The 8,025-nt window shown below is 37.8% G+C and overlaps 1 long non-coding RNA gene across 1 annotated transcript in view; it reads right to left on the bottom strand.

Moving 5' to 3' along the window:
- Positions 1-517: 517 nt before the first annotated feature.
- The window catches only part of LOC105751168, a 62,369-nt gene continuing 54,861 nt past the window's right edge, over positions 518-8,025 (bottom strand). Inside the window, exon 4 of the long non-coding RNA XR_004232327.1 lies at positions 518-1,090. This is a non-coding gene — a long non-coding RNA (uncharacterized LOC105751168). The remainder of the gene's footprint in view (positions 1,091-8,025) is intronic.

Below are 8,025 nucleotides of genomic sequence, written 5' to 3'. Positions count from 1 at the left end.
AGTCATGTTGGAAAAGAGAACACAGGCAAAAAAAAAAAACAAAACAAGAAAAATAAACAAAGTTTTAAAAAAAAGTTTGATTTGCTCTACATTCATATCCCATCAGTTCTTTCTCTGGAGAGGGATAGCATTTTTCATCATAAATTCTTCAGAATTGTCTTAGATCGTTGTGTTGTTAAGCATAGCTAAGTCATTCACAGTTGACAATCATACAGTAGTATACAATGTTCTCCTGGTTCTGCTTACTTCATTTGCATCACTTCATGTAAATCTTTCAAGGTTTTTCTGACAGTATCTTGCTCATCATTTCTATAGCATAATAGTATTCCATCACATTCATATGCCACAACTTGTTTAGCCATTCCCCAATGAATGAGCATCTTCTCAATTTCTAGTTCTTTGCCACTACAAAAAGAGTTGCTATAAATATTTTTGACATATAGGAGGTTTTTTCTGAGTTCTTTGGAATTGTTTGGGTTTTTTTCAATTGTAATACAAAGGTAGATGAGAGAGAAAATGAATGCATATTAATTTAAGAAAAATAAAATATAATTTTAAAGATCTTGGGGTTTTTTTTCATCCTAATACAAAGGCCAAAGCACAAAATGCTACAAACATGCACTGCTTTGTTTGTACATTCAGCCATACTCAGTATCTTCAATGTAAGCCATGTAGAAAAAAGACAAGGTCAAATGAGCAGAGAAGCCAGATTAAAATCCATTCATTAATTCTTAACTCATTACTTCAGTGGTCTAGCTATACCAGACCTAAAACTATATTTTAAAGCAGCGATCATGAAAAACATTTGGTACTGGCTAAAAAATAGAGATGGGGTTAAGTGGAATAGGTTAAATTCCCAAGACACAATAGTCCATGACTATAATAATCTTGTATTTGATAAACCCAAAGACTCCAGCACAATCATGTGAATTTACTTGGTTCTTAGAACCACACCCTTGGATTACCACGCTCTACTAATTACCTCATACACAACAGGATTTGAGCAAAATATAATCTCTGCTTTCTCAAGAGCAATCTCACAGAATGGAGCAGCTGGACAATCACTGATGCATTCTTTAGTCTTGGAAACCTGTGAAATAAAGGAAAATAGAAAATATCCCTCAGTCTTGGGCAGTCCTTGTCAACTTCTGTATCAGTAAAGGCAAGGTAGTAGGAAAAGAGACAAAATGCTAAGACATTATACAGTAGGACATGGCTCACACAGTGAATGAGAAAGGAAAATTGAGTTATTATTTGCACTGTTGAAGAGAGGTCCAATATAGATAAGATCACAGGTCCACTGAAGTGTTTGACCATTATAGATGTGTATTGTCTACAGAGAGTGGGATTTGCAGGTAGAGGATCTGGATTTTGTTCTTTTTTTTTTTTTTTTTTTTTTTTTTTTTTTTTTAGCTGCTTAGCTCATTTTACTTAAGTCACTTGATCTCTCCATGTCTTAGATTCCTCATCTGTAAAATAAGAGATGCTTATTCCATGTGCTTCCCAAACATCCTATAAACATTTGCAGAGGAGGGACATGTTGAACATAATAATGCTTTCAGTAGTGCTTTTGGGTACAGCCAATATGAAATGGAAAATTGGGATATACAAACATGGTAATCAATGTAAATAATTTAGACCTTTGCAGGCAGAATGCAGATTTAGAATGCAACTGACCTTCCTGAGAAATGAAAACAGATTGGCAGTTTGTAAATTACTATTATTACATGTAAATATGGAAAAAGTTATGGAGCAATGCCATTGAGGACTACAGATTAATTTGAGCATATTGGGAATATTTGAATATGATATAAATTGGAAGTGGGATGAGTGTGCTATGGCTGGCAGCAGTCATGCCAGGAGCTGTGGCTAGAAATCCTCAGCCTGGAGGAATGGGTTTTGTGGTTTAAAATTAAGTAAGCATCCAACAGTGAGCTTCAACTGACTATGTGATCTATTTCTCAGAGATAATAATAATAATAATAGTGAGATAATATGTGTAAAGTTCTTTGTTAATTTTAAACCACAATATAAAAGTTAGTAATTGTCATTATTAGAAATGGTCATTTGTATTTGTTATAATAATCACTGTCATTAACATAGTGCTTTTTAAATTTTGCAAAGTGCTTTATACCTTTCATTTCATTTGCACATGATAGCCAATACATGGATTCATGGCTCCAAGAGACAATTTGCCAATTGGTAGAGCATTGCATTTGAAATAAGGAAGAACTGTATTCAAATCCTGTTTCAGATGCTTACTAGCTGTGTGACTCTGGGTAAGTCACTTAGGCTCTCCCTGCCTCAGTTTCCTCTTTGGTAAAATGAGAAGCCTCTAAGGTTTCTTTCAACTCTAAATTTATGAGCCCAAGAGATAGTCCCAAATAGAGTGTTTGTTTGTTCTCTGGGGACAAATCTTTCATTATTTCATAACTACAATTAAACTGATCTGATTTATCATCTGGGGAAATTTGGCTCTTATGTCTTTTATTTATTTGTCATATGTTATATAGTGGGAAAGAACTTGGCAGATGGTGGATGTGGCTCAAGCAATATGAAAAGACTGATCAAAATGGAAGTGATATTAGGAACTAATCAGCAGGTGCTTGGGGCATTTCCGTGTCCCAAGGCAAGGAAGGAGGACAGGTTTAGAAGATCCTAATGCTGCTAAGAGGAAAAATAGTGCTTAAGAGACTTTTAAGTAGAATAGGAATATACTGTGGGTATGTGGCTGGGACCAAAGGAATAGGGGTTAACCAGGGGAGCTGTCAGTGGTGATCAGAAAATGAGCAGAGACTTGGAGCTCCCTGACCATAGAACAGTAATCATATCCATACTTAACACCGTACACCAAGATAAGGTCAAATTGGGTTCATGACCTAGGCATAAAGAATGAAATTATTAATAAATTAGAGGAACACAGGATAGTTTACCTCTCAGACCTGTGGAAGGGGAAGGACTTTATGACCAAAGCAGAACTAGAGATCATTACTGATCACAAAATAGAACATTTTGATTATACCAAACTGAAAAGTTTTTGTACAAACAAAACTAATGCAGACAAGATTAGAAGGGAAGCAATAAACTGGGAAAATATTTTTACAGTCAAAGGTTCTGATAAAGGCCTCATTTCCAAAATATATAGAGAATTAACTCTAATTTATAAAAAATCAAGCCATTCTCCAATTGGAAAAATGGTCAAAGGATATGAACAGACAATTCTCAGATGAAGAAATTGAAACTATTTCTAGTCATATGAAAAGATGCTCCAAGTCATTATTAATCAGAGAAATGCAAATTAAGACAACTCTAAGATACCACTACACACCTGTCAGATTGGCTAAGATGACAGGAAAAAATAATGATGATTGTTGGAGGGGATGCGGGAAAACTGGGACATTGATGCATTGTTGGTGGAGTTGTGAACGAATCCAACCATTTTGGAGAGTAGTTTGGAACTATGCTCAAAAAGTTATCAAACTGTGCCTACCCTTTGATCCAGCAGTGTTACTACTGGGATTATATCCCAAAGAGATTATAAAGAAGGGAAAGGGACCTGTATGTGCACGAATGTTTATGGCAGCCCTTAAAAAAAAAAAAGAACAGCAATCATATCTGTAAAGTCATCCCCATCGTCATAAAAGGTGGCAGAAGGAGATCTGTGCTTGGAGAAGGAGGTGGGCTGGTCATATCGTATGAACGAAGATTAACAAACAGATGAGCCAAGTGGCACTATTCTCGTACCTAGCTAATGGTTTTTTTTTTTTTTTTTAAACAATCTAAAAGAGGAAACAATCCATCATTTTGGATAGGCTCCCACTGAAGGATGTCGGGGAGGAAATAGGCCAGAGTCATACAGAATAACGTATGAATGGGTTTCCACCACCCAGTTAGAGGCAGCACCCACTCCAATGAGGTAATGGAGGTGTTCCCCCCAGCAGCACAAACCCCCAGTGGTGATTTGGAGAGGTTCGGGAAGCCTGCAGGCCTCGCTCTAGGCCTTCCTAGAGCTGGACCACTGCGGTAGAGAAACTCGCATGTGGTGTATCTGTGCAGTTACACTGGAGGGAAGGCCCTGGGGGGCAGCCAAGGAGGGTGCGAGGTATCGGTCCCTTCAATAGCCATGGGAGTTCTAGGTGCGTTGGCTGGTGTTGACTGGGTCACCTTGGAACCATTTTTAGAGAACCTATTCTCTAGAGATACTGAGTCAAAAGGCAGAAGACTCGGCAAAGCTGACTGCCAGAAGCCGGACGTCTCTCCAGGTCCAGGGGCCTCCTGCCTGATATCTGGCTTCCTGGTGGAAGGACAAATGGCTGAACCATTGCCATAAGCGTTCGGAATGTGCAGAGACACCACTAGTTGTAGCCAATCTCTCCTTAGACATTTCCTTAGAAATGTCCAGAAATTACTTGTATAAACTGTGTCAATTCAGTGTACCTCATCTTCCCTGCCTATGAATATTTACTCTATTGTAGATCTAGGTGAGTGTATGTGTGTGTGTGAGCAAGCTCTGTAGAGATGCCCAGTTTTATCAGTATGGGCGCTCTCTTCCCCCAGAGAAGAGCGTGATTATTCTTCACGTGGGTAGATAGTTTCAGAGCTAATGTGGCTAGAAAATTCAGTACCCGACATTAGACATAGGACCCTTTGTTTTGCTGCGGCAGCCTGAGAATTATGAAACTTATTTCCACTTGACTTGTAGCTGAACCGTTATCTCTCCCATAAGAATGTGAGCTCCTCAAGGGCAGGAACTGTCAGACTTTTCTCTCTGTATTGACAGCCTTTAGCAGAGGACTTTGCACACAGTCAGTGCTTACTTCTCCAATCATTCATTCACTCATCTGGAAGCTAATATTGTGATCATGAGTTTCTTTGAACCTTAATCTTTCAGCAAGCTTAACTGCAAAAGAGATAGATGAAAAAACCTCATTTCATTCTGCTGAGAAGTAAAGTGAGAAAGTCCTCAGGTGTGGAACATTATATGTATTTTTAGGTTTCTGTGATGTGCTTGTCATTTTTTACTGATTTTTTCCTTCCTCTTTTTTTTTCATTTTCTTTTTAGAAAAATCTTTATTATAAGATCTGTCTCTCTGAGAATTTACATGATGAAAAATAAAAATTTATTTTTTAAAAAAAACCTTAAGCCTCTTTATATAATTGAACTGATCAATAGCAATTGATTGCCCAAATTGGTGATTTTATCTTCTTGATACTTATTAGAATTGGTAGGCAGAAAACTGAAATCAAGTGAATCAGATCTGAAACCTGGCTAAGTAGTTCTGATATATTTGGCCATGATGGTAGCAGAAATGAGTTGATAAGTACAATATAGGAGTGACTAATGGGCCCACACTTCAATTGGACCACGGTATCCTCTATAGTAATAGATACTGAATTGATTCTTTATGTTCCTATTACTGATATTAAGAGAAGGGCCATTTAGCAGAAAGGGTTGGAGACTCAAGAGGCATGGGTCCAAATCCTGGCTTTCTCACTACCTATATGTCTTTGTATTAGTCACTCAGCTTCCCCAGGCTTCATTTTTCTCCATCTCTAAAAGGAAGGAATTGGATGAGATGATGACTTAGTCTTTTCCAGCTTCAGAATCTGTGATTTTCTATCCTTTGTGATCTGCATTTTTAAAAAGTAGATAACACTCTTTTCTTCTGATTCCATCAAGAAATAGCATGAGAGTTTGAAAAGAGGTAGCTGGGTGCCCACAGGAGCCCAGATCATACCCTGTATCTTGGCTACATCTATCAGCACCAACTTAAGCAAATCGATTTTCCTATTTATTGCCTACACTTACACTTACTCTGCCCTCCCTCCCACAGGGGATTTATTTTTATTTTTGTAAATACTTTGTCTGCAATTATCTGAAGTTTCCCAATTCAGACTTTGGCCTCTATTTGATGGCTTCATCTTCTTGTTAGACAAACCACAACTGATTTCCTGGCACCTGAGCACTTCCATTAACAAGAGGTTTCATCCCACTGCTTTTTCTTTCTTTTTTCTATCTTTTTTCTTTCTTTTTCACTTTCTTTTTTCTCTTCTATCCTTCCTTTTTTTCTTTCTATCTTTCCTTTTCTTCTTCAGAATGAATTAAAATGACTTACACAGAATGATATCAGATATGCCAACAGAATTCCAAATCTCTGGTGACTTCATTAACTTCAGTGCCTTGAGTAAGCTTGAGTTCTGGTGCTTTCTTGTATTTCCCTATTTCTCCCTCAGAGGAGCCTCATTAACTGGAAAATATGGACCATTTAGTAGTCCCATTAACTTAATTCTTCCAACTTACTTTATCTTTAGTTTTCCTGATGCTTTGCCCTTTCACCTGTGAGTTAGTTGGAACTTTGCTCATTAGCTCAAGGTATCCCTGTGGAGTTAGTTGTTCATTCCCTTTTTCTGTCTCCTCTTCCTTTTTTCATTTTTCCAACCTCAACCCCCAGGAGTAGGGAAGCTGGGTTGCTTGCTGTGCTGAATGCTCAGATGATGAAGCATCAGATCCTGAGAAATGGGCACTGGAAGTAGGAGAATGGACTCCATCCAGTACCTGAGATAGGTGGTCCTGAGGCAAGGACAAGGCTTCCCTTTGGTGAGGGGCTTTACTTGGGCTTTCAGTGACTTCTTCACCTATTCTACTGACTTCATTCACTTTCCACCTTCTCCCTCTTCTTTCCTATTTCTTTGCCCCCTCTCTCCTTTTTTACTAAATCTGCCTCCCTAGCCTGTGCAAAGGGAAAGATTATCAAGCTAGGAGTTAGGAAATCTGGGTTTCAGTCTGTTCAACCACAAAGTTTCTTTTTTCCTCTTCTCTGCTAATTCTTCACTTCCTTTAGTTCCTCCCTCAGTTGAAGTAATGAGCATTGACTTGGGAATCAAAAACTGCCTCAGGTATTAAATGCTTCACCCCTTTCTATCCTATCCATTCCAGGGGCATTTGTTTTCACTTGATACTAAGGGAGGAGGGATTTGAGGACTGCCATAGTGCAATATGTGTAAAAGCCACCAGGTAACATGCCAAACTCTAGTTTTCCCATTTTTTCCAAGCAGAGGTGAGTAACTCCTAGGTTCCAAATTAAGTAGTGGTAGGACTAGTACCAGCAACAGTAGGATTAGCATTAACAGCAGCAGCAGCAATATTATAACTAACATTTATACAGCATTTACAGTGTGCCAGAATTTGTGCTAAGTCCTTTATAATTATCTCCTCGAAGTAAATAGCTCACTGCTAATTGAATCTTCTTAAAGCAGGATGAGTAGATAGGTTGCCTCAGTCTATCAAATGAGATAATTATAAAACCTTAAAATGATAAAAATACTGTCATTATCTAATTTAAGGATATGATTTAATTGCACCAAAACTCATATTTGGCTTATATTTGTCTCTAATTGACAATGATTCTTTCTCCAATTTCAAGTGATTTGAAATCAAGGATTTACTCTCCTGTTGATTAGAGTTCATTTTGAAATCTCACTTGGAAATGAAAGATATTAGCTTTAATTAGCATTAAAATCCGCTCCAGACCATTGTATCTTTTGCTACAGTTACTGAGTAGAACTCAGACCTGAAGCCTATGTACCACGTGGTATAGTGTCTTGTCTCCCCAAAATTCCAATCACCTGCCTCAAGATATGTTTGGTGGTGATCATCCACCCTAACTTAAATATTTATTAGCTATGTGACACTGGGCAAATAAGTCTCTCTCAGTCTCGGTTTCCCCATCTGCAAAATGGGGGTAATAACACCTACTTGACAAAGTTGTTGTGAACATCAGATAACATGTAAAGTGCTTTGCCAGCACATTATATAAATGCTCGCTATTATCATATTTCAGGCAGTAAAAAAAAGTGATTCAAAGCATTACTTGACAGAACTGCCAGTGACAAAATATCTAAATTATATGCAGAGCACATGTACATGTATCTATAGTACATGCATACAATTGGTATATTAGCAAATAAGTATGTCAGTAATAAGCCCAAAAGTCCTGCAATCGATAGTTAACATGAATCAGCACA

This window comes from Sarcophilus harrisii, chromosome 2, assembly GCF_902635505.1.
Source record: "Sarcophilus harrisii chromosome 2, mSarHar1.11, whole genome shotgun sequence".
In the NCBI taxonomy this organism is placed as follows: Eukaryota; Metazoa; Chordata; class Mammalia; order Dasyuromorphia; family Dasyuridae; genus Sarcophilus; species Sarcophilus harrisii.
Note: the sequence above shows the minus strand (reverse complement) of the source record. Positions and strands in the feature narration are given on the sequence as shown.